Genomic DNA, 12,619 nt, shown 5'->3' with positions numbered 1-12,619 from the left:
TTTCTCACTAAGCAGCTCAGCAAGCTGCAAAACATCAGCGACTTCAAAGAATCAAGGGGCTGCTATGCTTTGCTGCGTTCAACAGGAGTCCTTGGTCTGCTCCAAGGAACGGGGCTGTTTGGGGAAGACCACCCCAAGCCCCTCAAACATGCTGCTTTCCCAACTCCCTCCTCACCTCTCCTGGGCTCTTTGCAGCCACAGCGGCAGAAAGAAAGGGCTGCTGTGGAGCTGCCTGTGCCTTCTGGATTAGTCAGCCTGTTTGAGCATGTGACAGCCACGTTAGCCTTTATAGAGCCCGTGGAGATGTGCTGACCTCTGCCAGCTGCCTGTGGCACCAAGCTGCTCTTTGCCAGCTCTTTGCTCTGTGTTAGAAGGTCCCTGCTGGGGTCTCCCCCAAGCCCCTGGTGCAATGCAGACATTGAATTGCAGATAAGGTGCTGCCAGCTCCCCCACAGGAGCCAGGGCATGGAGTGGAGTGGGAGCATACAGGTCCCAGCACCTAATCCCATGCGGGTTTCCATGTGGCAAGAGGTTACAGCAATGCATCCCTGGTGGGAGGTGTAGTAAAGGCCTGGGAAACTTGGGAAACGCAGCCCCAAAGAAGGTTGAGGTTGCTGGGGAGTTGCCTGTCTCACTGGCAGAGGTGAGAGGGAGCAGAGGAGAAGGACACCTGGTACTACAGAGCTGGCTGCCCTCTACTGTCACCTTACAGCAGGCTGGGAGATGCTCCAAGGGGTGTTCCCACTTGTCCTCCAGCCTACAGGGACGCATAAAGCTCTTGGCCTGACCGTCATACATCCTGCAATATGTTCATTTAAGGGCTCAACCTGTTGAGCCGTGATTTGCTATAAAAATTATTTTAGTCTTACATCTTAACTAGGTGTTCCTTCTTATTGCACAGAGAAGTCTTCAGCCTGACCTTGCAGGTGCTGTGCAGTGGTAGTGGGTGCTTTGCATTCCCGATAATGTGAATGAATCAGGGGGTTGGAAAGCACACACCTTGGCAGAGGTCATGCCAGGAGAGACTACTGGGGGGCTGCTCAGCAAGTAGCTTTATGTCCCCCTTTACAGCCTTGTCCCCCATGCTCTGCTGGCCTGGCGCTGGAGAGCTGCAAGCAGGCTCTGGCACAGGCGAGCACCTCACCTGTCTGCTGATGGTGCCACGCTGGGAAAGCTTTTTTAGCAGAAACAACCTGCAGTCCTGCCTTGGGTTTTTGGAAGCTGTTCAACATTATTTCCACATTGCCAGGAAAACACATGGCCCAAACTTACGAGCTTAATAATCACTTTAGACCTCAACAGCAACTGATAGTGGCTTATCTTCTCAGGCTTGTCTACATTGCCTACTAAATGATAATCCTAATTACAGCCCTAATTATGTTTCTGCCCAGAATATTTGTAGATAACCTTAACTCTTGATCTGTTTAGTCTAGTTTTCCAGGTGGCAACAGATTTAAAAACAGGTTTTTAAACAAGATATGACTATTACGTTTCTAATAATAGGAGAGTGTGATCTCAGCATTGCCTGTTATTTACTGGCACGTGGTACAATCAGTTGACAGTGGTGGTTGTGAACACAAGCTCATAAATACAAGTTCACTTTTTAGTTATTATCTGCCTGTGTTGCCTGATTTAACTCTTTGCATAGTGAATTGGATCTGAACTTTTTTGCTCTGCTGAAATATCAGTATTTCAGATACTCTCAGTATTTCAGATATTTCAGATTAGGAGCAGACATCTTGTGTGCCAGGCATTGCTTTGAAACTCACCTCTCAAGAAACCGCTCGCTCTGTACCTTTTTCATCCCAGCTTCTATTTCTTACAGGAGTATCTGAGGCAGAGCCGCGCTGTCATGAGTTCAGCCCTCGCTCTCCAAAGGTTTCCAGGAGCACAGTGTGTGTGTCCAAGGTCACAATGAGAGTTGTAAAAATGATTTGAGGTCTGAAGAAAATGCCTTGCAGGGAACGCCTTGAAGAGCCAGGTCTGCTTATTCAAACCAAGGCTTAGCTGTGACTCAGCTATTGGAGAATTACCATAATAGGTACTGTTGTCTCTTGAGAAGGCAAAGCATCATATGAAAGGGATTTCACTCTGTTTGAGAACCCAGGCCAATGTACAGAAATCAGAGGCCTTCAGATCAGAAAGGCCAAAATTTCAAGAGAGAAATATGGTTAATTGTCATGAAGCGTTGGCTTTGCCATCTCTGGATATCTTTCGGAAAAATAAGCTTTCAGCCAGACCCAAGTATTGCATCCAAGTAAGGGTGATGGGGTGCACTGCTATGGGCTGTTTCACAAATGGTCTCAGGTTTCCCCTGAGGTTTTAGACTTTCAGAATCTATTGACTAGGTCCATCATGTTCTTATAGTACTGTCTAGGACTGAACAAACTCCACTTCCATTAGTACTAAAGGGAAGGTGTCCTTGAAGCTGCTACACTCTTTCTCCTTATGATGAAGAGTAGCATGTTAGTAATTATTGATGGTATTTTTCTTTCTTTAAAAGGCATAGCATAAATTACTGTACCACTCCTTTTTTTTTTTTTTTCCTTTTCTGATCACAAAACACTGCAATATTGTACAAAACTGTTGAGCTCAGACTGGCTCCTGAGAAGGGCAATAATGAACTTAATTTCTGCTACTTTTCTGGCCCTAAGAACTCCTCTGAGCCCTCCTGTTACCCTGTGCTGTGTTAACAAACTGCTCCAATGTCTGTTCCAGACACATCGTGCTGCTGGGATCTGGATGAATCTCTTTTAAGGGTGACGTGCAGAGATGTGCTGGGGACTACCTCTGCTCAGTCCTTGACGCTGAGGCAGCTTTGGAATATAAGTTTATTGGCAAAAATTATTGGCAATGAAATCACCTACATATAACTCCCTCAAACATGGAAAAATACTGCTGCATTTGCTCTACTTCAGCTTCGATTAGTAAAGCATGTTACATTACACTCTTAAACAGAAGGGAATTGCATTCCACTTGAAGTTTGTTATCTGGCCCCAGCCTGATATTCAGCTCATTAAACAGCCCTCCCAGAAGAAAACTTCAGGAACCCTGGTCTAAAACCTTTTAGTGTGAACCACTTGAGCGTCAGTCCAGGTGCTGAAGGAAGTGCTTTCAGCTACCTCTGCTGGGTCTGTGCCTCAGGGGACCTGTAGCCTTTCAAAGTTGTCCCAACACTGGTGACTCAGCCAGGCTAATGCAGACTCTCTTATTTGCTTGTGCCTAATTCCTCCCAACATACTGGCTTACTATGGGTTATTTTAGGTTCAGGAAGCAGGATTTGTCAAGGCATTTGAAATTTTCCTGACAGTCACTGAGGGCTCACTTAATCATCATTTGTCATCATCATCTGTAAGCTATTACTACTACACACTAGTCCTCAAAACCATGGAAAACTTGGTGGATTCAGTAAAAGTCTTTTGTGCGCAGAAATTAACAATTTGATTAACAAATCAAATAGAAGATTTGCGCTTGCGAGCAGTAAGATTGCCACAAGGTCCAGCTTTAAGGCCTCAGCTTCAAAGTGTAATCCATAACCCAGTGTGAGACTCATAAACCCTATGTAGTGCTTGGAAGAATTGATCAAACCTGGAAAGGGATCCAAAATAGCCAAACTCTAAGCAGAGGGCTGGTTAAAGTTGATAAACTCTAGCCCAGGGATGGTTGATAATGAAAGGCCGGTGGCAAGGATTCCCCTCTGAATTATTTTTCGTTGACCAGAACAGGGGAATGATCTTGGACCCAGGGCTCTTTCCTCCAAAGTGAGTGCCAGACCCACTGGCCCTTCTTGTGTTTTCTCCCTTCATTTTGATATTTGTTTCATATTTTGCATTGCTCCTAAGGGAGTGGAGGGGAGTGCAGCTCCATGAGTGGACATGGGTTATCCTCTGCTCGGGAGAGGCAGGATAAGCTACATCAGTGCAGGACGGTGCTGGGCTCTGCTGCCTGGCTGCCTGCAGACATGCACTGACCAACAGCTTCCTCAGCGCCAAGTTGCGTGTCCAAATCGCATGGGGCTGAGGGGTGCCACGCACATACCATAGCAGCCGGGGGACAGGCAAGCTCCAAAACTACTTGCAGATCAATGATAACAGTGATGCCCAGCAGTCCCAGGGTCCCTTGTAGGAATGAAACCCAATTCTCCTTTGCTGGGCCTCTTCCACCTGTAGCTAAAGATCTGGATTTCACATAAGCCTCCGTGTTGCCTCAGCCCAGATGTTGATCAGGTAAAGTCACCTCAGCAATAATAGCTGCCCTTAAACCCCTCAAGACCTCCTTCAGTCTGTGCACTGGAAGCGACTTGTTGGTCTTTTTCCCTCCCAGAAAAAAAACAACACCAAAGCAACAAAACAGTGAAAATCTACTGCCAGTAGTGGGATAACACCAGCATGGCACCAGCTGAAGACCCAGAGGTGTCTGCCATTGGCAATCCTATTGCACTGAACCTGCTAACATGAAACAGCTATGCTCTAAGAGCACTCATTAGATAAGGTTCTCAAGGAGCCTAGCCAAGACAATTCCTGTTTTCTGCCCCTTGCCTGAGCTTAGACACAAAGTGCTCCAGTTGTGGTCTTACAAGTGCCAAATAGAGGGAAACAGTCCCTTTCCTGAATTGATCTGGCTGCAATCTTGCTAAGGCAGCCCAGGAGGTGGTTGACCTTTTTTGCAGCAAGGGCATGTTGCCCTTGTTGCCCATCAGATCCTTTTATGCAAAGCTGTTTCACAGACAAGCAGGTCTCAGACTGTCCCGCTTCCATCCGAGATGGAAGATGTCCTCTTATTGAAATTTATGAGGTTCCTGTTAGCTTATTTCTCCAGCCTGTCCAAGTTCCTCTGAATGGTGGCCCTACCCTTGACTGTATTGGCTGCTTCCCCCAATTTGGTGTCATGCACAAACTTGTTGATAGCACACACTGTCCCATCATCCAGATTGTTAAAGAAGGCATGAAGAAACTGCACTCACCTCAGTACTGATTCTTTAGCAACCACAGAAGTTACGGAGTGAGAGCTGGCCTTTGCACTGCTGACCACAACATCTCAAAACAGCAGCTCCTGCAGAAGTGAAAGTTTTCGTATTTGGAAAGTTTTATTGCCCAGAACTGAGGCGGCTGTGGCACCTCAGGGGAGCAGAAGGTGCAGAGCTGAGCCAACCTCCACTCAAGTCTCACACTACACTCCCAGGCCATATATATATATTTTTATGAAGCTGGAAGAGACAAGTTCTTAGCTGGTATCAATCAGAATAGGTCACTGGGGTGATGCTGAAGAGGTACAGATAACTCTGGATCTTCCACTCCTCCCAGCAGAGGGTTTATACCAGTAAATACCACTACCTTGGACTGATCTGGGCAGGATAAGCCCCAGTGAGTTTCATTTTTAAAAACCTCTACTGTCTTTTTTAGGAAGGAAAAAAATAAGCATGTTGTTTTAAAGATGACTTTTACCATAGAGTCGCATTCTCCATTTCTCTGCCTTTCATTTTGTTTCCAATGTTTGGTATCTCCATTAACACGTTAGGTGCAGGTCTGACAGACAGCTGCTATTCTTGGTCCTGTCGACACATTTCACTGTAGTAAAATGACAGTCACAGCTGTGACTCATTACAAGAAAATGGCCTAAATATAAAATAAAGGCTGGGTCAAAAAAGCCACAAGAGTTAAAAAGAGGTTGAGATTAATAGCATGACTGGGAACAGGCCTAGGCTTGGTGAAGCAGATGAGAGAGGCTGCTGTTGTTTTCCCCATCTTCCAAATAAGTATAGAGCAAGACTTTCCGAGAAAAGGTTTCCCTTCAAGGAGCGAGTCTCTCAGCCCTCGCCAAGCGCCTTCAAGCGCCTGCAGACTCCATTCCTGGATGTGCCCATGCACAGCGCAGAAACAGACTGAATTATGGCAGAAAGATAACAAAGTGACTATGTGCGCCCACAATTTTGATCTCTTTTTATGGGAAGTTAGTCATGCTTTACAGTAGGGTGTATTCATTAATAGGTTAAGAAATGATTCTTACACCTTTTAATAAATGACTAGTTTTGTAGAGTCCAACAGTTTCTGAATCACTTATCAGAAGAACTTGCAACCAGCTTTAACACTTTCTCTCTGTTTCAGTAAGACTGCTTTAAAAAGTCTTACTGTTCATGTCTGCAACATTGTTTATGAACCGTATTATAGTCATGTCTAAAATAGAGGCCAAAAGAATTTACAACCGAGTGGCAGCAAGTGGTTGAATGTGCAGGCCTCACCATCGTGGGTCCTTGTCTTCTGTATCCATCCCTGCTAATGACTCACTGAAAAGTGCTGTCTGATGAGTCATTTTATTTCCTCTACCCCTGTGCCCCGACATCGGCAACCTGAGCTGTGTGCAGTACACCTTGAAGAAACAAAGCTTAAAGTCTGGGGTTGTGGGCAAAACTCCTGTTCTTTCTCAGGGCACTGCAGAGCTATTTTATATGGTGGACCTACTAGTCCTACATTCTTCAGTTGTAACTCAAAACTAAATAGAAAAGCAGTTCTCCCATTCACCGCATGCCGCAGATGTTTTGCATACCATGAACAGGTTGCTGTGAATATGGCATGGGAGGAAGCTGGATAAAGGCTTGTAGAGGAGCTGCCCTTCAGCTCTGCTTCTTCTGCCTGCACTTTAGACCTTTGGAATAGCTGTGGATTCCCCACAGTGCCTTTTGCCAGCGTCAGAAGGAAGAGGAGAAGCAAGGGTGAGGGCTTCCAAGGTACAGCTGAAGAGGAGCACTGAAGGAAACAGAGCTTGGAGAAGTGATCTAGGCCATCCAGCCTGCTCCCCACCATTACCATCAACATCATGCCAAAGCAGCAGCTCCTGCCTTTCCCAGCAAACGTTGACCTAAGCCATTACCCAAAACCTTCTGGTTGAAATGTCCAATAGTTCAGGTGCAGAAACAGGCTGCCCCATGCGATCTCCTAATTAAAAAAAGGGGAGCCAGGTAAAGGTGCAGCACAGACAGGGGAGTGAGTAGATCTGGTCCCTACTGAGGAATGTGTCACACCCTTGGGGCATGCTTGGTCTGCTTCTCCAGGGACAAGCTAAAGGCAAGGTCCATGAAAAGAGTAGTCAAAACTGTTGCTCAGCAGGGTGAAAGCTGAGGCTGTGCTTGTTTCGGTACCCTGCTCCTCTGCCGTATTAGCAGCATGTCCTCAAAGTGGCCAAGGTCATAACTTTTCATCTCTGGCCAAACTTATGACAATGAGAGATGCAAGGGACTGTAGCTTCAGGGTGTCCTGAACTCTGAGGATCCCATTTAGAGCCAGCCTCAAATCCGGGGCTGGCTACGCACGTACGGCAGCGTGTGACCCAGCATTTGTGGGAGCTCAAGCCTCCTTGCTCGCGTAGCCTCTTCCAACAGAACATTCCCCTTCTGCTGACGAAACAAGGGGGGAGTGAGCGCTGCAGGATCAGACCCCGCCACTCAAGAGTGTGTTCTTCATTTTATATAGAGTCTCATTGTGGGAAATCAGTACCAAAGAGCAAAAAATCAAAGTCTTATCTTTGTAAGAGACATGAATAGCCTGCTTTATGTAGCCTTCTTTACCAGTGTGGGAACTGGTCTGTCTTCCCTGGTCTCCACTATGTATCTTCTCTTTGCAACAAACGAGTATAAAGTAGAAGAATAGCTAAGATTTCTTCCATTGCTCTATGAAAACATTTTTAGAGTAGGATTATCACCTCATTAACTAGTGTAACAACCTGCATCCTAGTCCCTGTGTGAAGTTTCGCCTCCTGCTCAACCTTCCTGCAGTCACTCAGGCTTGGTGCAAGTTAAGTAGCATTGCAAGCATGTGGGAAGAAAGATGGAGGGATTGTCCATAACCAGATCCTGTGAATAATGTGGACCCGTATGACACCTGCTTTGCAGATTAAACTGCTCTCATCTGCCTTGCTTTGAGCAGAGGGGTTAGCCTAGGTGATCTCCAGAGGTCCCTTCCAAATTCAAAGATTTTGTGATTCTGTGATCTGCCAAACACTGGGAAACCAGGTGAAAATGGAAAATTTCCTCCATGCTGGTTTTGTGACTCTATCCCTTAGCTTTCTTTTGTTTTTATTAAAAATAAAACAAAGTGAAACATTTGGTTTCTGTTTGAGCTCAATGTTCTTTTCAACAAGAAAATGAAATATTTCAGTTTTTCATTTTGGCAAGAAAACGCCCAAAATATTGGTTTTGGCTTTAGCTGTGTTCTGCCACTGAACTGAAAAATCAATTATTTGCATAGCCCTAAGTGTAAGGTAAATCTCATCAATCTCTGTAAAGTAAAGAATCTTAACAACCAGATCTATTCAATGAAAGGATACATTTACTGGCAGAGATGCGATATATTAAGACTGTTTTCCAGCAGTTAAGAGTCCTCAAATTCTGCAAAGCCCATGAAAACCAGCACTGGAGGGCAAAGGAGCTCATGTGCTTTAATCTCCTAATAGAAACTACAAATATAACCTCTGGAACTAAATATCACCCTTTGAATGTTTTCTTCTCGAGCCTCCGTCTGCTGCAGAGAGAGAAGGAAATAGAAATGCTCGGTGGCAAACGGTATGTCCGTCACAATCTTTTAGTGTTTCTTTCTTGTGTGTAATGGTTTGTTAACTTGTGTTAAATGGCTTACAGTATAACTTAATGAAGCTCTTATCTCTTAGCCATAGCAGAAATAGTTGTCCTGAAACGCTAGGTTCTTTGCCAAAGCAAAAGAGGTTTTTAGAATAGGCTGAGGAAAAATATGAACACTTTTATGGGCATTTTAATGAAAAAAATATTATTCTGTACTTTGATGTTTTTATTAATTTTTATTTGTCAGTCATGTGTTATTGTTTGAGGCCCCAGTTATAGTATTGTTTAGAACAACTGGCGGATTTTTGAGGGTGAAATGCTCACACGTGCAGAAGGTAAGCAATGGATGCAGCCCCTCTTGATCGTTTTAAGTTTATTCCTACCCAGAAAGGCACTGAATGCCTAAGCTTGTGCCTCAGCTTACTTACAGAGTGACCAAAGTGCACAACTGCTTTCCATCACAGGTGGTGAAAGACATCCTCCAGCTTGAGGAGGTTCAAATCATCACTTCCCACTGCCTGGGAAGGAGCTCTATTCACCAGGTTATCTGTTACTCTTGGTGCAGGCACTGGGAGTGAAACCAAGGGGGGTCTAGGAAACTGAGGCATTTCCAGCCCACATGATTTGTTGGATCAATCCTTTAGTGCCTTCTGAATGACACACATCTGAAGTTCTCGGATGAGTAGCAAATGAAGCATATTTTAGCACAGTACTGCAAAAATGTCAGTGACACTTGATAAGCTCATCTGTCAAGCAAAAAGAAAAATCAGCAGTAGCTGCTGAGAACAAAATGCTCTTTTACATCTACAAAAAACCAAATGCCTCTGCTGTATCTCATCAAAGCTAATTTTCCTTGGTTTTAAAGTGTTAAAAAAATTCTAAGACTTTAGCTCACAAAGAAATGATTAATTTTCTTTTTAATAAGCAGTTATGGCATTAGTCATCTCTTCTGATTCACAATGAAAGCTACGGGGCACAGTGGGATGTATTTACCCAGAGAGGTGTTGAATTTCGTCTGACATGTAGACTTTTTAAAGTATTATTACTTGAAGTTTTATGTGCAAAGGAAGAAAGGCACAAAAGCTTCGAAACTGGAAAAGGCTGAGTACAGAGAAACAAACGGTGTGTTGGAAAAAAAATTCTTCAGAAAGTCCTGGATCTTCTTACATCAAAGGTCTCCTGTGTTTTTTTCTGCACCCTTGTACCCCCTTTAAAATTTTCAGGAATGCCAGCTCCGGCCCTTCTTCTCTTGGTGAGACCTTCCCGGAGGATGTCTCTCAACTGTGGCCTCACCGGGATAGGGTCCTTGTTTTCGTGTGCTTTCTCTGCCAGCTGCAACAGATTGCACAGCGTTCTCCTTCCTGGCTGTGCCAGGAGTCCAGTTTTGGCAGCGTGGATGAAATGGCCGTGTTCAAATACCTCCCAGCCTGGTTTATAGCTTCTGACAACCAGGCTCAAAGACTATATGAAGGTGTACGTGTCTCTCTTCTTTCGGGAGTGCCATAACCACCAGGCTCAGTACCTCCATCAGGATATCTGAAGAGGGCCAGAGTGCTGGTTGTCTCACAGGAGGTCTGGACCAACTTGTGACAAGGATCTGTAGCAGAACTATGCTTATGTGATCTCTGATTTCTTGCTGATATGTTGGGGGTGGTTTCTAAACCTCAAAATTGTCCCTAACGTCACCAATCTTTACACGTATGCTATGTGTAAAGTGGTGGGTACCATTATGATCCCTTTATCTTTAAATATAGCTCTGAAGTTAAACTGGCCTTTTCCATGTATGTGCAGATACTAGAAGGGTTTGAAGAGGAACTGAAGATTCCTTCTAACTGTATGTAGTAAGAAAAACCAGCTAAATAAAAATGCTTAATTGTCTGAAGGAAAAGAAATCTGATGGAAAAGAAGTAAGTTCTGAAAGCATAAACTGTGTTTCAATGGATTGGGAAACAAGATACACAAACCTGAAAAGGGAGACTGACTCTTCTGCTTCTCCTCGGCTTCCTCACGAGTCAAAGGAGTCAGAACAGTTACTTTAGCCACGGTGAGAAGGTGACTCTAACCCACGCCTTTGCTCTCACCTTCCTGCATCCTTCCCGCAGTCACTTCTCTTTTCAGAGCAGTGGGGTGATGCGATATGTCCCATCTCCTCCCCATGTTGCCGTGTTCGATCAGTGTTTTAAGGGGCTGGTTTTGATTGTTTGCTTTACAGGAGAGCAGTACCCTCTGAATTTATATAATCTAACCTCCACGGGTCAGAGCTCAAATTAAGAAAGAGGCTGGACTGGACTACAACTAATAAGCAAATCCCTGAATTAGACAAGTTAGCAAATCATCTTTGAAATGTTATACATCTGTATAATGCCTCAAATGTTCAAGGTTTAGACATTCAATTTCACTCTTGCACTGTGAGTCCTACACGGACCCACTTTTTTCTGTTTTTTGGTAATCATTATTTCTTCTGCTCTCTTACCTGTGTTAGTTGTTGGGTTTTTTTAAAGATTGTCTTGCATTTTTATCAGCCTGCAGACATTTTAGCTGGTTAGTCAGTTAAAAAATCTGTACCTGAAATCTCAGAGTAGCTCAAAAGCTTGCTAAGAAGTTTAGTGCTTATAAAAGTGAAAGAGCAACAGCACTGGCCTGACTCATACCCTGTAGGAGTAGGCGCTAGCGCAAACCTCCCCACATATATCTGCTGGTTCATCTCAGCCCTTTTAAAAAGCTGCACTCTGTATTAACTCATTACAGTGCAGTAATAGCAAGCTTTGGTAAGAGGCTTTTTCCTTTCCTGGGTGAAAACAGCTTCTTCAGCAGCCACTGAAATGAAATGTACTGTCAGCAGTTTCATAGAATCATAGCATTACCTGGGTTGGAAGGGACCTTTCAGATCATTGAGTCCAACCATCAACCTAACACTGACAAAAACCATCACTAAACCATATCTCTAAGCACTATGCCTACCCGTCTTTTAAAAACCTCCGGGAATGGTGCCTCAACCACTTCCCTGGGTAGCCTGTGCCAATGCTTAATAACCCTTTCAGTGTAAAAATATTTCCTAATATCCAATCTAAACCTCCTCTGGCGCAACTTGAGGCTGGTTCCTCTTGTCGTATCGCTTGTTACTTGGGAGAAGAGACCGACCCCCACCTCATTACAACCTCCTTTCAGGTAGTTGTAGAGAGTGATAAGGTCTCCCCTCAGCTTCCTTTACTCTAGGCAAATTAATAGTTTATATTATTGCATACAATTAGACCACTTGAGCCAAAATATGACAGGTTTTCTGTTAAAATACTGTATGTGTAAGTAAATGTATAACTCACCAACACCTTGCCAGGTTTGGGATGGGTGTTGTATTTATGTGTGGTATCTTCCTGCTTCCCTGGTCTCTGTCATGCCCTACAGACACAGCTCAACCTGTGGCAGAAGCTCCATTTCGAAAATCTGATCAAAAGGATCATTTCTGCCTAAACACGGCACAGATACGGGAAATACACCCATGTAAGAAGTGCTCTGTCATGCCTTTATTTTGCATGGTGCTGCAGGAATGTAAGGGTAGATGATACTTGGTTGCCACCACCCCCTATGCAGAGGGTGCTGGGTGCCAGGAGCAGGCCAGAAGGTCAGTCATGCTGTTTGGCTTGGACCTGTATCATGCCTCTTGCTGGCACTGACTGAAGACGAATATTTATTGTGAATACCAGTGTGCTGCTCTGGTCGGTGGCCAAGACAGAAAAACAGGAGGAGGACCAGAAATCCTGTGCTTTGCTTTGAAAGTTCCTCCGTAGTTACGTTTCCTCTCCAACAGGCCCCTAAAGTAGATGAGATGAGCATATGTTTATGTTTCCCAGTATTTTCTGAAATGGTCTTCACTGAAGTGTTCATTCCAGTTTCGTTAGTGGATTTTTATTTTGCTACTCAATGTCTTCAAAGTCCTTTTCCCTCCACCCCCTTCCTGTTTTGTTTTTTGTTTTGTTTTGTTTTGTTTGTTTTGGTTTTTTAATTTTATTTTCCCTGTTGTGTTGTGAACACAAGTTATTGTAGCTATTCTAC

Source organism: Chroicocephalus ridibundus, chromosome 1 (assembly GCF_963924245.1).
Source record: "Chroicocephalus ridibundus chromosome 1, bChrRid1.1, whole genome shotgun sequence".
In the NCBI taxonomy this organism is placed as follows: domain Eukaryota; kingdom Metazoa; phylum Chordata; class Aves; order Charadriiformes; family Laridae; genus Chroicocephalus; species Chroicocephalus ridibundus.
Note: the sequence above shows the minus strand (reverse complement) of the source record.